General features: G+C 33.5%; 1 long non-coding RNA gene across 1 annotated transcript; it reads right to left on the bottom strand.

Moving 5' to 3' along the window:
- Positions 1 to 13643: 13643 nt before the first annotated feature.
- On the bottom strand, positions 13644 to 15479 carry LOC120081773 (uncharacterized). Its single transcript, XR_016530942.1, has 4 exons — positions 15103 to 15479; positions 14971 to 15039; positions 14671 to 14793; positions 13644 to 13873 (listed from the first exon to the last, which is right to left on the bottom strand). It is a non-coding gene; the product is annotated as an uncharacterized LOC120081773 (long non-coding RNA).
- Between the last annotated feature and the right edge of the window lie 541 nt (positions 15480 to 16020).

Genomic DNA, 16020 nt, shown 5'->3' with positions numbered 1-16020 from the left:
TAAAACATTCTAAAATCAAAAGTTTGATATCCCAAATTTCCATATTATCTAAATTTCCAGCTTCCAATTACTTAGATCCTTAAACTTTCAAATTTGCCTAGTTCCTAAAACCTAAGGGGCATTTGGGGCAAAAAATTGGTCATTATAGTTCTAGTTATTATAATTGACTTATAATAGTTTGTGTTTAGGATGTAAATTATTTTAGTTTGGATTAGAATAATATGTATTTGAAGTGTAAACTACTTTAGTTTGAGAAGGAAATAATAAACACTATAGCAAATAATAAAAAACGATTAATGTAAAATAGTAAAAACAGTGCAAATAGTAAATACTGTAGTAAATGAGGGTTTTAAAATATTGTTGACTGTAACTAATTGGGAATACAAAATAGTATTTACGGTAGCAAGAGTTAGTTATTTTAGGATAGCCATTGCCTCAAACGCCCCTCGAGAATCTAGAGTTTATGTTGTTCAGGCTCACCCAATTAAACAAATATGTGTTTGGTTTGTAATTTGGATTTTGGTCATGAAAATTATTTCAAGATTCTATAATTCAAATGGTGCAAATTCTCAAAACATTTTTTTTTTTTATATTTTTAGTATATCTAGATTTTCAAGTTAAAATTTTAAAATGCAAGATTATATTAAAAATATAAAAATGTTACAAATAGAGTATTTCACGTTGTAGACTCAATTCATTTTTCTTTTAAATTAAAAGATGCATTAGGTAATGTATTAGAAACTAACATTTGATTAAACATGTTCAAAACTAATTAATAACATACTTGAAAAACTAATTAATAATTATATAGCTAGATTTATAGTTTATAAATAGCTTACCAAACACATTTCAAACAATTGCATAATAAGAATATAATTTTTGAATATGTTGCCAAACACATATATGAAAACATGAAATATATCTTTGGATCGTTCAATACAACGGTATGAACACGCAAGACAAAACCATGGACACATACCCCTCAAAACTATGACTTATCTGAAGTGGGCCTTCTATCCATAAAAAATTCTCTTCTTTCCGGTTAAGGATCATGAGATCATTTTCTATCAGATAGGAATTGTTTTCATTAAATTACTTGTTTTAAAATTTCTATTTTCAGATTTTCTCCTAACAGAATTGATTAATTGGATATTCAAACTAATTATCTTGAAAATATTTAAATTTGCTTGATTTTGGATTTTGGAGCCAACTTAAAATAATTGAGGAGATAATTAATTTTATGTGGTTTTGAATTGATTTAAATATTTGAAAGAATTTAAATTTTATCAAATTGATAGATTTTATGCCATTTAATTTTGGTTTTTGAAGCCTAAATTAAGGTAATTTGAGATGTTAATTGATTTATTAACTTAAAAGAATCTTTGGAGATTTTGGAGATATTTTGATAAAATATTTTATTTATCTTTTTAAAATTAAAAAAATGAAAGAATTGGGATTTTCGAAATCAAAGGAGAGTGAAAAGAGGTAGAAAATCGGGGAGAAAACAATTTGATTTTTCAGCGACAACTTTCACAAAATTGTCGATTGCCGGAGTTTGAACTGTTGGATAGTCCTCAAATTTGGTCTGTCTGTTCGGGACATATAGGTCTTCCTTCTAAACGGTTGGATCGTTATTTGAAGCTTTGGTTTGTTTGCTGAATGAAATCTGTAAAACTGGAAATTTCCCTTCTCTCTCACTCTCACAAACCCTCCTCATGCATGACCCTCACTACCAGACACTAGCCTAAAAAATTTATGTCGTTCGACAGCAACACCTATCGCCTGTCTATGGTTACCACCGTCGTCGGTGCCATTGTCATCGCCGTTGGTATTTTATGGGTGTCCTTGGAAGATCTTGAATACCCATTAAATTTTGCTTTATGTTTTGGCTCACCTATGTTGTTTTGATGTTGAAATTGGATTTTACAGACATTCAAGGTACTTTTTTATAAGATTAAAATTGTTAGGTGTCTTTTTTTCTTTTTTAAGGTTTGGGGTCTTTGTTGAGAATTTTTGGATATACACTAAGTGTCGGCTTAATTTTTGTTTTAATTGTGATTATTGGAGGTTGGATTAAAAGCTCTAAAGCTGCTGTCCATTAAAGGTTGATTTTGGTGATATAGTTGTTGAATTGTGTTGATTTTGAAGCTTCGAAGTGGTTTAGGGATCAAACCACGTGTTGGGTAAGTTGTTTGGAGACATTCTAGTTAAGTTGTGATTCGAATTTTGTCCTAAATGAGGGAATTAATTTTGATTGTTGGTATGGGGTTTGATTCAAGAATCAAAAGATTTTGAAGTGTTATTTACCAAATTTGAGATCAATCTCGAGACAATTTGGGTAAGTACTTGGACCTTGGGACTGTAAATATTTGGCCTTAATGGATGATGTAAATTGGTTGATTGAGAATTTTGGCCTTTGAAAATCTTAATTTTTGATTTATCACTTAGGACTTGGTTCGTGATCTTTAGGGCAAATAAAAGTTAAGGTTGTCTGAGCTCGTATTGACTAAAACATGAGGTAAGTGTCTTTATATTGGTTTGCCTTCGAACCAGTCGACTCTACCACTTGGATTGCTTATTTATGATTAATTGAACTTTTTACTTAAGAATACATGGACTGGTTACTTAAGATTACATGGACTGTTTCTTGAGACTGCTAAGACGGATTTGACTGATTATTCTACACTGTTGGGACTACTAATTTATGACTGACTGAACGACATAACTTAATGGCATTGACTGACTGGATTGGACTGTTTTGTTTATGATGATTGTACCATTGACTAATGATATATATGAAATTTTACCCCTAAGCTAAATGATTGTAAAATATAACACAGGAGTTATATAAAAACTGATGCATACTAAGTTATAGGGTTCCTGTTAGTTTTTCTTATATGGGCAGGTGTACACACTATGACTGATTCATGTTCCTTCTAGTTCATGTCTATGACTGATTTGTGGGCCTTCGGTTGACACATTACGATTGATTCATGTTCCTTCGGGTTCATGTTTATGACTGATTTGTGGGCTTCCGGGTTACACACTACGATTGATTCATGTTCCTTCAAGTTCATGTCTATGACTGATTGGTGGACCTTCAGGTTACACACTATGACTGATTCATGTTTCTTCAGGTTCATGTCTATGATTGATTGGTGGACCTTTGAGTTACATACTACGACTGATATGATGGGTGTACACTGATATCTAGAAAACTAGCTACCAGGTAACCTAAAAGGCCCAGTAGCGGGTCACTTACTGGGTATTGTTATACTCATCCTTTAATCCTTTATGTTTTTTTTTCAGGGAATGATAGGAACAGGTTGGCGAGTGACAGACGAGACTCGTGACAGAGCTATATGGGGACAAAAGAAATCGTTTCCGCTCAGTCTATGTTTTTTGTCATTTGAATGTTTTGAAACTAGAATTTAATGTAAGACAACAAATTTTAATGTTTTGAATTTTTTCTTTATGAATATTATTTTAGGGGACCTCGAATAAAAGTTTTATTTATTTAATATTTATTTTTTTCTAGTTTATTTTCGAAAAACTATCCTTATTGTTTTAATGAACTTTTTTGAACAAAATATTTGGGTTTTAAATGTGTATTTAGTTATAACAACCTTTGTCAGAGTACTCCGAAGGTCGGGTCATTACAGTTGGTATCAGAGCCTAAGTTTTAGGTTCTGTAGACTGACTTATGATGTAAGTCTTGGTTTTGGTGTCCCTTATAGCTATTCATGGATCCTTCGTCCTTGCCGGGTATGTTCTTTCATTAAATGTTTTATGAAAAATGTGTTTAAAAACCTTCGTGTCTAAGCTTTATATACTGACTGACCGTTATTGCTAGTTTAATGACCTGAAAGAAGTTAATATGAGATAACTATTTTGTATTGGTATTATGGAAATAAAGAAAGATCACAATAAGGTCATTTGACATTAGTTTAATTCATGGAAGGACAGATAGAAACGGACATATATTTCCACTAATAGATATTGAAACTTAATAGAACTATGAAACGTTATGGACTTATGACAGGAAAGAAAGAAAAGTATATATTTGGTTAAACCATAGAATAAGGTAGGTGAATTGGAAATTCGTTGGAAATAATATTAAGTTTTACATTACGAGAATAAAACTAGTGGTGCTACAAGAAACTTTATCACAAGGCACACGTTCTTATGTACAAGATTAAAGTTGCTTTATAAGATACAAAAGAGGTGAAGAAGAGATTTTAGTTCTATTAAAAATGACTAGAAATTAGAGTCAAAATTTTTCAAGAGAAATTTGAAAGGATTAATAGGTCATGATCACTTTCATGGTACTTAGGTTTGAACTATGTGTTTGTTATAATGAAAAGTTTTATGTTTAATTATCCATACTAAGAGGAATGATGAACTTTTGAAGTTTAAAAGCAATGTTATCTTGTGGAGATACCCTACTAAAGTTTCATGTTTGGAATGGAATTTTAGATTTCTGGAAAAGATTATAGAGGGTCATATGTCTTGGTTTAGGATTATGTTTCACTCGAGAAGTGAAAAGTTCACTTTCAAGTTGATGGGTTAAGCAAGGATAAATGTGAAGAAAAATAAAAGTATTTAAGAAAAGGTTTTATTAATTTGGAGAGGTAAATGGAAATTAATGTGTTCAAGACTCCCAAATAGTTAAGTATGGTTTGGATTTTAAGACCTGATACAGGTGGATACAAGGCATTAGTTTTAGTGTAAAGGAGAAATCTCTCATTACCATTTGGAACTTTGGACTGCAGTAGGCATTGTTCGGAAAAAAAAATATAGCTTGCTTAGGTTGTTGGATTGTAGACTGTGAAAAGGGATTCGAATAATCACATGTTTTGATACAGATATATTTCACTAGGAAAGTGGAAAGGAGCATCTTGGATTTATTGGTCTTGGAAAAGATAAGAGTGAGGGAAAATGAAAGTATTTGAGAAATATTTTGTGGTTTTGAGAAGGTAAGAGAATTAATGTTTTGAGATTAAGAACATAGGTGTTTAAGATAGGGTATATGTGTTTGCGAACCTTTGGAATTGGTATGAACAATCCCCTTACTACTTGATACTTTAGATCTTAGTATTTGTTGGTTGAATGGATATCCTGCCTAAGCTATTAGTCCTGGAACTCAGTTTTAGCATGAGAATTTAATTAAGGTAAATAATCACGCGTTGGAAGAGTGCTTGACAAGCTTCTTCAGATTATAGTGGAGTTGGAGGAAATATTGTAAGTGGAGATATTAGTAGAAATAGTTGTTCGAGAACTATTGACATGAAATAATGAGGCTTTATTAGTTAAAAGGTACGTCATTGCTAGTGTTATCAAGGTTTAGGCGATCGTGATTTTAGGCACAAAATTAGAACGAGAAACAAATGATGCCATTAATTTGACTTTAAAGGTGAAAGTATTTTAGCTTCAAGCAAAATACAAGTGATACGAGAGTTGAAGTAGCCAAGTCACAGATACATGAACAAAAAGGCAATTTTCGTATGCCTAATGTTTTTCTTAGGCAGAAGTTTTGTATGTTAAGGAGGTATATGAAAAATCGGTCTCATGTGTTGGACTACGAGCACTTGCATTTGAATGAGAACAAGAGTTATGAGGAGCAATCTAAGGAAAATTCTTGCTAGAGTGGTGAAGGCTTTCTGAAACTTGGAGATAATGCTAGTTAGAAGTTCTTTAGTAGAACCATCGGTCTGAAGAAGCAATTTGGAAATATGAAGATAAGAAAAGAACCAAGTATCACGAGCCTTTAAGGAATTGAACTTTTGAGGGCGAAATTTCTTAAGGAGGGAAAAATGTAATATCTCGAATTTCAGGAAAATTTAAGTTAGTTATCTAAAATTATCGAGTTTTAATTTCTCTTTCATTTTTGAAAATTGGAATTAAATTGAAAATAATTGAAAATCTTTTTATTGGTTAAATTAAATTTACTTGATTGGATATTCAAACTAATGTTGGGATTGATGTCCTAATTCTCCCGGAGTCTCGTAGTTTGTAAACATTGTACACATTGTTATGAATAAAATAAGAGTTATTTTATTTTGCATTCACTCATATCTAATAAACAAAGCTCCGTGGTTAGTATGAAAACTTAAGCATGTATATGAGATATACAAGTAGATCATACCTTAATTGATAACCTAAAAGGGTTTGTAGTATAAAGGTTGAGGAGGGATACCTGATACTGGCGACACTATGGATACGGCCTGCTTTGTAGAATTTTACAAGTGTTGTGAACTACTACAGATGGTTGATCCTGACCATTCACGTGGATACATGCGAGCGGGGGTGTTCTATACAAAGAGTTTGTATAAGACCGGACTACGAGATGATTCGTCCCTTTATATAACGTCGTTGATACATGAGACTTACATCTCACCTAAACAACCATAGGCGACATGACCTTAATCTTGAGTGTTTTGGGAACTCCTGCCTTTGAGGGCGATCCTTTGATTAGTATGGGTGAGAATGGCTAGATTCCCAACTCAACAAGGCTACCTTTTTAGGGATTTGTCTGATTTGGGAGCTGGAAACTCAGTTACACAAGATGGAATTCACTCTTCCCCGAAGCAGGGGTAAGTAGATAGATTGCTCCCTTAAGAGCTGATTCTGAGACTTGAATATAGTGGCCACAACTTCTCTTTGGAAGAGAAGACTCAGTCATAATAGGACTGTGATTTATGTTCATTAGAGGGATTAGTGGTACTTAAGGAGTTAGATGTAACTACAGGGGCATAACGATAAATTGGCCCAGCTGTACTTACGAGCGATCTGTGAAGGGTTATTGCGCTGTTGATTGGTTGATATGGATACAAAATATATCTGTAGTAAGAAGAGTGCAGTTGTTGGTCTTTAGTGGAGTGTCTAGCAGTTATCGAATGGTGGATCCCGTGACTAAAGAGTTTAGTCAGTTATTCACGTACCGTTGGAACTTCAAGCTACAGGTCCATAAGGTCCCCTTGGTAGCTCAATGGATTCAAGTTGAGAATCAGTTCTTGGGGTTGATTTAAAATGTTCAAATTGACAAGAGAAAATTAGATTATATATGATATAATCGGTGTGGTGTACGAGATACATCAAGTGGATAAATGAATATAAATATGATTTATATTAAATTCCATAAAATATAAAAAGAACTATGGTTTGTATGTTTTATGAGATGAAATATTAAAACTATAGGTTATAAATATAATATGGTAATTTGGTTATCATATTTATTTATAATAATATTAATTATTTGATAATTATCTCTTTTTCTCTAATAACTAATTGAGTGGAAGGTTATTGGTGGTTTTATGGTAACCGTGAGATAAAAGAAAAAATATTTTCCTAAAATTAGAGAGTTGCTTGATTAGGAAAGAAACTCACGTAGATGTTGTCAAGTGAAATTGTTTCACTAAACGATAGCTCATAGAGAGACTAAACGATCATGGAGTATCACTATACGATAGTTCACTCAACTGGTCATAGCTAAACAATCGCAGAACATTTTTTATACTATAGGCTTCCTTCTTCTACACGATTGAGCACATCGTCTATACGATAGAATGTGTCATCTCCCACTTGCTCAATCGTCTACACGATTGTTGTTCCTCCAGTCTCTTCCTCTAATAAAGTTCATACAGAGCCCACAACTACTGGATTCTCACACCGAGAATACCAAGGTAACCAGTATGGTGGTGTCCTCGCTTAACTCAATTGAGTTTGAGGTTTTGGAGGCCATTCATTGGGTTATTGTTCGTTGTTGATCGTGTTGTTGTACTGGTCCTTATGTTCGAGTGTTCGTTCATTGCTGGCTTAGAGACTGATCGAGCGTTCGTGATCGAGGGAGTTTGAAGAATGAGTCTTCAAAGGTATGATACTCTATCTTTTGATTATCTGTAAGCATGTTGTAATTTCTAGTTATTGCATGACCAGTTAGTTTTCGTTTGTGTACTGTAATTGTGTATATTCAATTTCGAATGGAATTTGGAACGATCATTCCGCTGTTCATGGAAATCCTCAGTCATATTTCCTTCAATTAATTATCTTGAAAATATTTAAATTTGCTTGATTTTGAATTTTGGAGCCAACTTAAAACAATTTAAGAGATAATTAATTTTATGTGGTTTTGAATTGATTTAATATTTGAAAGGATTTAATTTTTATCAAATTAATGGATTTTATGCCATTTAATTTTGATTTTTGAAGCCTAAATTAAGGTAATTTGATAAGTAAATTGATTTATTAACTTAATAGAATCTTTAGAGATTTTAGAGATATTTTGATAAAATATTTTATTTATCTTTTTAAAATTTGAAAAAAAAAATGAAAGAATTGGGATTTTCAAAATCAAAGGAGAGTAAAAAGAGGTAGAAAATCGGGGAGAAAACAATTTGATTTTTCAGCGACAATTTTCACAAAAATTGTTGATTGCTAGAGTTTGAACCGTTGGATTGTCCTTAAATTTGGTCAGTCTGTTCGGGATATATACGATTTCCTTTCAAACGGTTGATCGTTGTTTGAAGCTCTAGTTTGTTTGTAATTTCTACTGAATGAAATCTATAAAACTAAAAATTACCCTTCTCTTTCACTCTCACAAACCCTCCTCATGCACAACCCTCACTACAAGCCACTAACCTAAACAATTTATGCCATCCGACAGCAACACCCGCCGCTGGTGCCATTGTCACCAGAATTGATATCTTGGGTAAGTTATTTGGTATTTTGTGGGTTTCCTTTGGAAGATCTTGAATACCCATTAAATTTTGGTTTATGTTTTGGCTCACCCATGTTGTTTTGATGTTGAAATTAGATTTTACAGACACTCAAGGTGCTTTTTGGTGAGATTAAAATTGTTAGGCGTCCTTTTTTCTTTTGTAAGGTTTGGAGTTTTTGTTGAGAATTTTTGGATATACACTAAGTGTTGGCTTAACTTTTGTTTTAATTGTGATCTTTGGAGGTTGGATTAAAAGGTCTAAAGCTGCTATCCATTAAAGTTAAAGGTTGATTTTGGTGATATAGTTGTTGGATCGTGTTGATTTTGAAGCTTCGAAGTGGTTTAGGAATCAAACCACGTGTTGGATAAGTTGTTGGAGACATTGAGGTTAAGTTGTGATTGGAATTATGTCCTAAATGATGGAATTAATTTTGATTATTGTTATGGGGTTTGATTCAAGAATCGAAAGATTTTGAAGTGTTATTTACCAAATTTTAGACCAATCTCGAGACAATTTGGGTAAGTATTTGGACCTTGGGACTGTAAATATTTGGCCTTAATGGATGATGTAAATTGGTTGATTGAGAATTTTGGACTTATTTTGAAAATCTTAATTTTTGATTTATCACTTAGGACTTGGTTCATGATCTTTAGGGAAAATAAAAGTTAAGGTTGTCTGAGCTCGTATTGACTAAAACATGAGGCTGTCCTTATATTGGTTCGCCTTCGAACCAGTCAGCCCTACCACTTGGACTGCTTATTTATGATTATTTGAACTGTTTACTTAAGAATACATGGACTGGTTACTTAAGATTACATGGACTGTTTCTTGAGACTACTAAGACGGATTTGATTGATTATTCTACACTCTTGGAACTTCTAATTTATCACTGATTGAACTACATGACTTAATGGCATTGACTGACTGGATTGGATTGTTTTGTTTATGATGATTGTACCATTGACTGAAGATATATATGAAATTTTACCCCTAAGCTTAACGACTGTAAAATATAACACGAGTTATATGAAAACTGATGCATGCTAAGTTATAGGGTTCCTGTTAGTTTTTCTTATTTGGGAAGGTGTACACACTACAACTAATTCATATTACTTCGGGTTCATGTCTATGACTGATTCATTTTACCCATAAGTTAAACGACTGTAAAATATAACACATGAGTTATATGAAAACTGATGCATACTAAGTTATAGGGTTTCTGTTAGTTTTTCTTATTTGGGAAGGTGTACACACTACAACTGATTCATGTTACTTTGGGTTCATGTCTATGACTGATTCATGTTCCTTCGATTCACGTCTATGACTGATTTGTAGGCCTTCGGAGGGTTACACACTATGATTGATTCATGTTCCTTCGGGTTCATGTCTATGACTGATTCATGTTCCTTTAGGTTCATGTCTATGACTGATTTGTGGGCCTTCGGGTTACACACTACGACTGATTCATGTTCCTTCGGGTTCATGTCTATGACTGATTCATATTTCTTTGGGTTCATGTCTATGACTTATTTGTGGACTTTTGGGTTACACATTACGACTAATTCATGTTCCTTCGGGTTCATGTCTATGACTGATTTGTAGACCTTCGGGTTACACATTATGACTGATTCATGTTACTTCGGTTTCATGTCTATGATTGATTCATGTTCCTTCGGGTTCATGTCTATGACTGATTGGTGGATCTTTGGGTTACACACTATGATTGATGCGTTCTCTTTCAGGATCACTACGACTGATATGATGGGTGTACACCGATGCCTAGATAAACTAGCCACCAGGTAACCTAGAGGGTCCAGTAGTGGGTCACTTACTGGGTATTGTTATACTCATCCTTTATTCCTTTATGTTTTTTAGGAAATGACAGGAACAGGTTAGCGATTAATAGACGGGACCCGTGACAGAGCCATATGGGGATAAGAGAAATCGCTTCTGCTCAGTCTATGTTTTTTGTCATTTGAATGTTTTGAAACTAGAATTTAATGTGAGACAACAAATTTTAATGTTTTGAATATTTTCTTTATGAATATTATTTTCAGGGGACCTCGAATAAAAGATTTATTTATTTAATATTTATTTTTTTTCTAGTTTATTTTGGAAAAACTATCCTTATTGTTTTAATGATTTTTCTTTTAACAAAATATTTGGGTTTTAAATGTATATTTAGTGGTAATAGCCTTTGTCAGAGTACTCGAAAGGTTGGATCATTACATATTACATACAAAATTTAAAGTTTAGAGACTTATTATAAAGTCATGATAAGTATTAAATTTAAAATTTATTGAAAATACATTATTCAAGTTAGACATTTGAAAGTACCAAGCTAAAATGGAACATGTCCCACAAAGTACATGAAACACAAATGAAAAAAAGAAAGAAAAAAGAAAGAAAAAGAAGAAAATTGTAATGGATATGGGAAAAACATAAGGGTATTTACAAACTTAAGCAATTGTTTTCTAAATGTGTAAATATAGCAATAAATTTAAATATGATTTTCACTTTTTTTGTCTGGGGCAATTGTAATAATAGCAAAAAAAAAAAAAAAAAACATATTGTTTAATTTGCAATTCTTGTATTTTTTTAAAAAACAATTGCACATATAGTAAAAAAAAAACATAAAACTTATTTTCATTTTTTATTATTTTAAGTTTACCTGTGTCTGCTCACGATTCAGAGAAACATAATTCTTGAAGTTAATTAAATTTATGTTAATGTCGTTCAATCTCTAACACTTGATCCTAAGACTCTCTCTCTAGAATACGTATGCTTTACTTGGGAGATGGAACGAGAGAATATTTTTCACGTTGAAGTCTTGAAAGAACGTTTCTTATATTCGGAGGACTTGAGTCATCAAGTGTATTCAGTCTTGATGGGTTTTAGGAACTCTGATGGTTGGTATTTTGGAGCTTTAAATTTCTTACCCTCAAAATGAAAGAATCATTTATTTGTAGAATTTCCAGTAAGTCTCATTTATGAGACTCATACAGCTCTAAAATCCTATTTTATCAGATTATTTTGATATATTTTTGTCTTAAATTAGGATAAGATGTTTTGAAATTGGAAACCTTTTTTTGTCTTAAATTAGGATAAGATGTTTTGAAATTGGAAACCTTTCGTGTGAGCTCATTAAATATCCCTATCCTTGATTTTTGGAAATTTTCTTTATACTTTTCGTGTTTTTTAATGATATTGGCAAAACTTCAAAATTTGCAGCTTTTTATGCATTTGCAATATGCGACACCTGGGCATATTTTCTGAAAGGAAAAAAAATAGAAGATTTCAGCAGTTTTGGAAAGGATTTCTCTAGTGATCTCAGCCTCAATTCTCAACAATTTTAAGCTTAAAAAAGATTTTAAAGAAGCTGTAGCTTGAGGCTATAAATAGGGTATGAATTCAAGGATTATTCAAGACATCATCTACACATCATGGTTGTTTCTCCAATTTTCTATTTTAGCACTTTAATTTTCGTTTATTTTTCTATAGTACTCTTGAGTCTTGCTATTTCTCTATTTGATTTATTATTGTCGAAAGATCTAGGGTGTTAAGACCTAACTATCTTTAACAAAGGAAGTTTGGCTGATTGAGAACGATTATAGTAGGATCTCTTATATTTAGGATTTTCTTTACTTGGTAATTTTCAGTTTTTGCAACTTAATTTCTAACACTACTTTGCATTATTTGTTTTTCCCTTCATTTTTCTTTACGGTTTACTGGTTTATAAGTTTCCTTCAAGTTTGATAGTACTTAAGATGTGTTATTTGTTCTATAGGTATTAAGCACCTAGGAGGTAGAATTGAGTGTTAGGACACAGCACCATCACGCAAATGCATGTACAATAAAGATCCAACAACGCGACACTGTTTATAGCATCGTAGCACTGGTGATTGGGTGTAAATACCCACTTTTTCTATTTTTAGGTCATACCATCATATTCCAATAGCCCCATCCGATCCTCTCTTCTTCCCTTTTCTTTTCCTCTATTCTTACTTAGTTCTTTGGTGTTTTTATGATTGTATCTTCTACCTTGGACCAGATTCGTTAGTAAGGTGAGTTTATTAATTTAGGGCTAGGTGAAACTCATTGTTGTGATTTTGAGGATTTGGTTTTTATTCAAATTTCTTCTTGGATGTTTATGATTTTGGATGCATTTTAGCTTATATGCTTAGAATGTATAAGGATTGATTACTCACCATGTATTCTTTATTATACTAAAGATTGACACATAATACGTGACATATAGTTGTGTTAATTGCTAAGTAGCACAGGTCAAAACATGCTTATGCATAGGTCGATTGGTTGTTCAGAATATCTCGCTTGCAAAATTGCATGATTGATTCAATTCAAGAGGGAAACCAATTAGCAACTTAGATTTTCCAAAGTATTAATCGTCTTAGTAGAATCCACTAAGTTGAGTTTCTGGTCTAATAAATCTCAAACTAGGAAGCATGTTGAGAGGTCAAGTTAATACATTAATTTAAGTAGGGATATGCACTAAGACTTTAAATACATGCTTGAGGACAAAGATTATTCTAAATTTGGGGGTGTGATAATTTGTAGAAATTCAAGTTATTATAGCTCTTTATTCAGAACAATTAGAGAAATTTAGAAGAAAATGCATTGACTTGAGATGAAATTCACGTAAATAGATAAAATTTGTGTTCAACAATTTGTAAAAATAGCTTCCTGAAAATTGTAAAGTTTAACATGTTGTAGGATTCCTAAGAAAAGAAGTAAAAAAATGGACTAAGGAAATAGAAGCTATAGCCATAGATGCATAAGGAGATCAAATCAACTTCAAACTTGTACGTGAAGAGCCATGCTGTAACGACCCGACCCCCTAGGACTTAGGTAAGGCCGTTACTAAAATAAATGCATGCACAACGCTCAGTTATTTGAAATAAATGCTAATTAAACAAGATTCATAAGACGTTTATTAAATGCAATTGTTAAAAAAGTTAATAGGGTACCCAAAATTCTTAAAAGCTAATCAAAGGCATATAAAAGAAATAATCCTTAGTAATAAATTTTAAACAGTAAAACCAAATAACAGATTTCAAGATGCGGAAGCAAAGAGGTCTAGTCCCAGTGACACGATCACGAATTCTACTGTGCCATCGTCGATACATCTTTACCTTTTCCTGAAATATCAACATAAGAAAGAATGAGTATGAAATACTCAGTAAGTAATCCCCACCACTGGGGTTTGGCTAGGCATCTATGTCCTCTATATACCCACCTATGGCACATAAGCACATGAAACAGACAAGAGATTGAGTCCTATCCTATTGTAGTTAAGTATGCCCACAAAATTGGTGAATCCCAAAGGAAACATCCTCCACAAAACTGGTGAATCCTGGAGGAAACACAAAACGGGTGAATCCCGGAGGAAACACAAAACGGGTGAATCCCGGAGGAAACACAAAACGGGTGAATCCCGGAGGAAACACAAAACGGGTGAATCCCGGAGGAAACACAAACGGGTGAATCTCGAAGGAAACACAAACTGGTGAATCCCAAAAGAAACACAAAACTGGTGAGCATCTAACTAATCAATGAGGATATTCACACAGTCTCAACGTTCTAAGAATCAACACCGTACAATTCTAAAACATACATGAAATCCTTGGTACCATGGCTCCATCACATACACAAAATCCTCAACAACATATTATACAACATTCATGTATACCTTACATCATAATTCCACAACATGCAAGTATGCCTCAACACCAACATATGAAAACACATACTATCACATACTAACGATCAAGTACTTAGGTGTGTATGTAAACAAATCAGAACTTGTGCCAGAACATACTTTGATTCAGATCATACTGTCAATCAACATACTAACATTTATCATAACGTACACTCATCACACTAGCATACAACTAAAGCCTGGCCCGTGGGCAGTTCCAGTGGTAAGATTACTTACCTCAAAAATTGGTCGCAAATTCTAGTCCACACAACTAATATTCTCACGGCCTTTGGAAGGCTTGAATCAACCCAAAAAATGTGCTTGGTTCCAAAGGTAGTTCCACCACTCCCAAGCACCAATCTAAACAAATTCAATGATAATAGTTAGGGTCTATATTCCAACAATATCAAATAGTTCAATAATCTTAGACCAAATATGTGTTCTTTGAATCCAACGATAACCTCACTAACACACAAAGGTTCAACATCAAACCAAATAGCAAGGGGGGAGGGGGTCTCTCAAAGCCTTGAAACTTACCAAAAATCTCCGCAAAAGAAACTTCAACAGTCGCTGGACAGCGCACGAAATCTCCTTCAAACTCCAATCCTAGCATCCAACCAAAAATCAAGTAGATGACCCTACAATTAACCGATACGTTAAACAACTTACCCAACCATAGAACCAGCAGCGATCGAAGGCAGCAGGGGCTGGGCAGTGCCTTAGATAAAGAAGGTCGTTGGCCCAATCGAAGAACGGCACGGGCAGACGGTTGGAGGAGCGAACCGGCGGCGAAGGCGCGACGGCTGGGTTGGGTCGTCGTTCGGCTTCGGCCCTTGGCAGACGGAGCGGTGGGACGCAGGTCTGACTAGCTAGAGGCTTGACTACTGACTAGACCGTTCAGCGGAGGGCGCGCGCGAAGGAGAGGCCGGACGATTTTCAGGCAGGCGATGGCTGAGGAGTGGCAGTAGAAGAAAAGAAAGTGGCGGCTGGAAGAAGGGGGGGAGGGGGTTTCTTCAAAACTTATGATGGAGAGGTGAGGGTTTCCCTCTTTTTTTATTTTAAAAAAATAAATAATAATAATAATAATAATAATAAAGAAAAAAAATTTAAAATTTAAATAATACTAATAAAGGAAAGGGTTAAATTTTAAATAAATATTTTCCCTTAATCCGCCTTAACCACCCAAAAATTTCTCCCTTTTAAATAATAAAAAGGAAAAGCAAGTGTGCCCAACAACTAAGGATAAATTCTAAAAAGGAAAAGAAATACATTTTCAATAAGCAAATAACGCGGGATGTTACACATGTGTTGACCAGAATCATGAAGAGAGAAAGACAACAAATGCATAAGCGGTACAGTCAAATCAAAATACAAGTTGGTAGCTGATTTGAGATAGTTGCTATAGAGTCAATGAATCTGTGATGCTATGAAGTCCGCACAGTAGGGTATGGAATTAAATGCAAAAGTGTTAGACAATCATTAGAAAGAAGCAATGAACTTTCTGTTTGATGCCTATAAATAGCCCAACAAATTCCAAGACCAAGGGGGATGATTATCAAGAAATTTATTGACACTCTGCCAAATTTT

The sequence above is a fragment of the Benincasa hispida genome, chromosome 7, assembly GCF_027475165.1.
Source record: "Benincasa hispida cultivar pf3 chromosome 7, pf3_genome.v1.1, whole genome shotgun sequence".
NCBI classification, from domain to species: domain Eukaryota; kingdom Viridiplantae; phylum Streptophyta; class Magnoliopsida; order Cucurbitales; family Cucurbitaceae; genus Benincasa; species Benincasa hispida.
The sequence above is the reverse complement of the archived record's forward strand: the minus strand, read 5'-3'. Positions and strand labels throughout refer to the sequence as shown.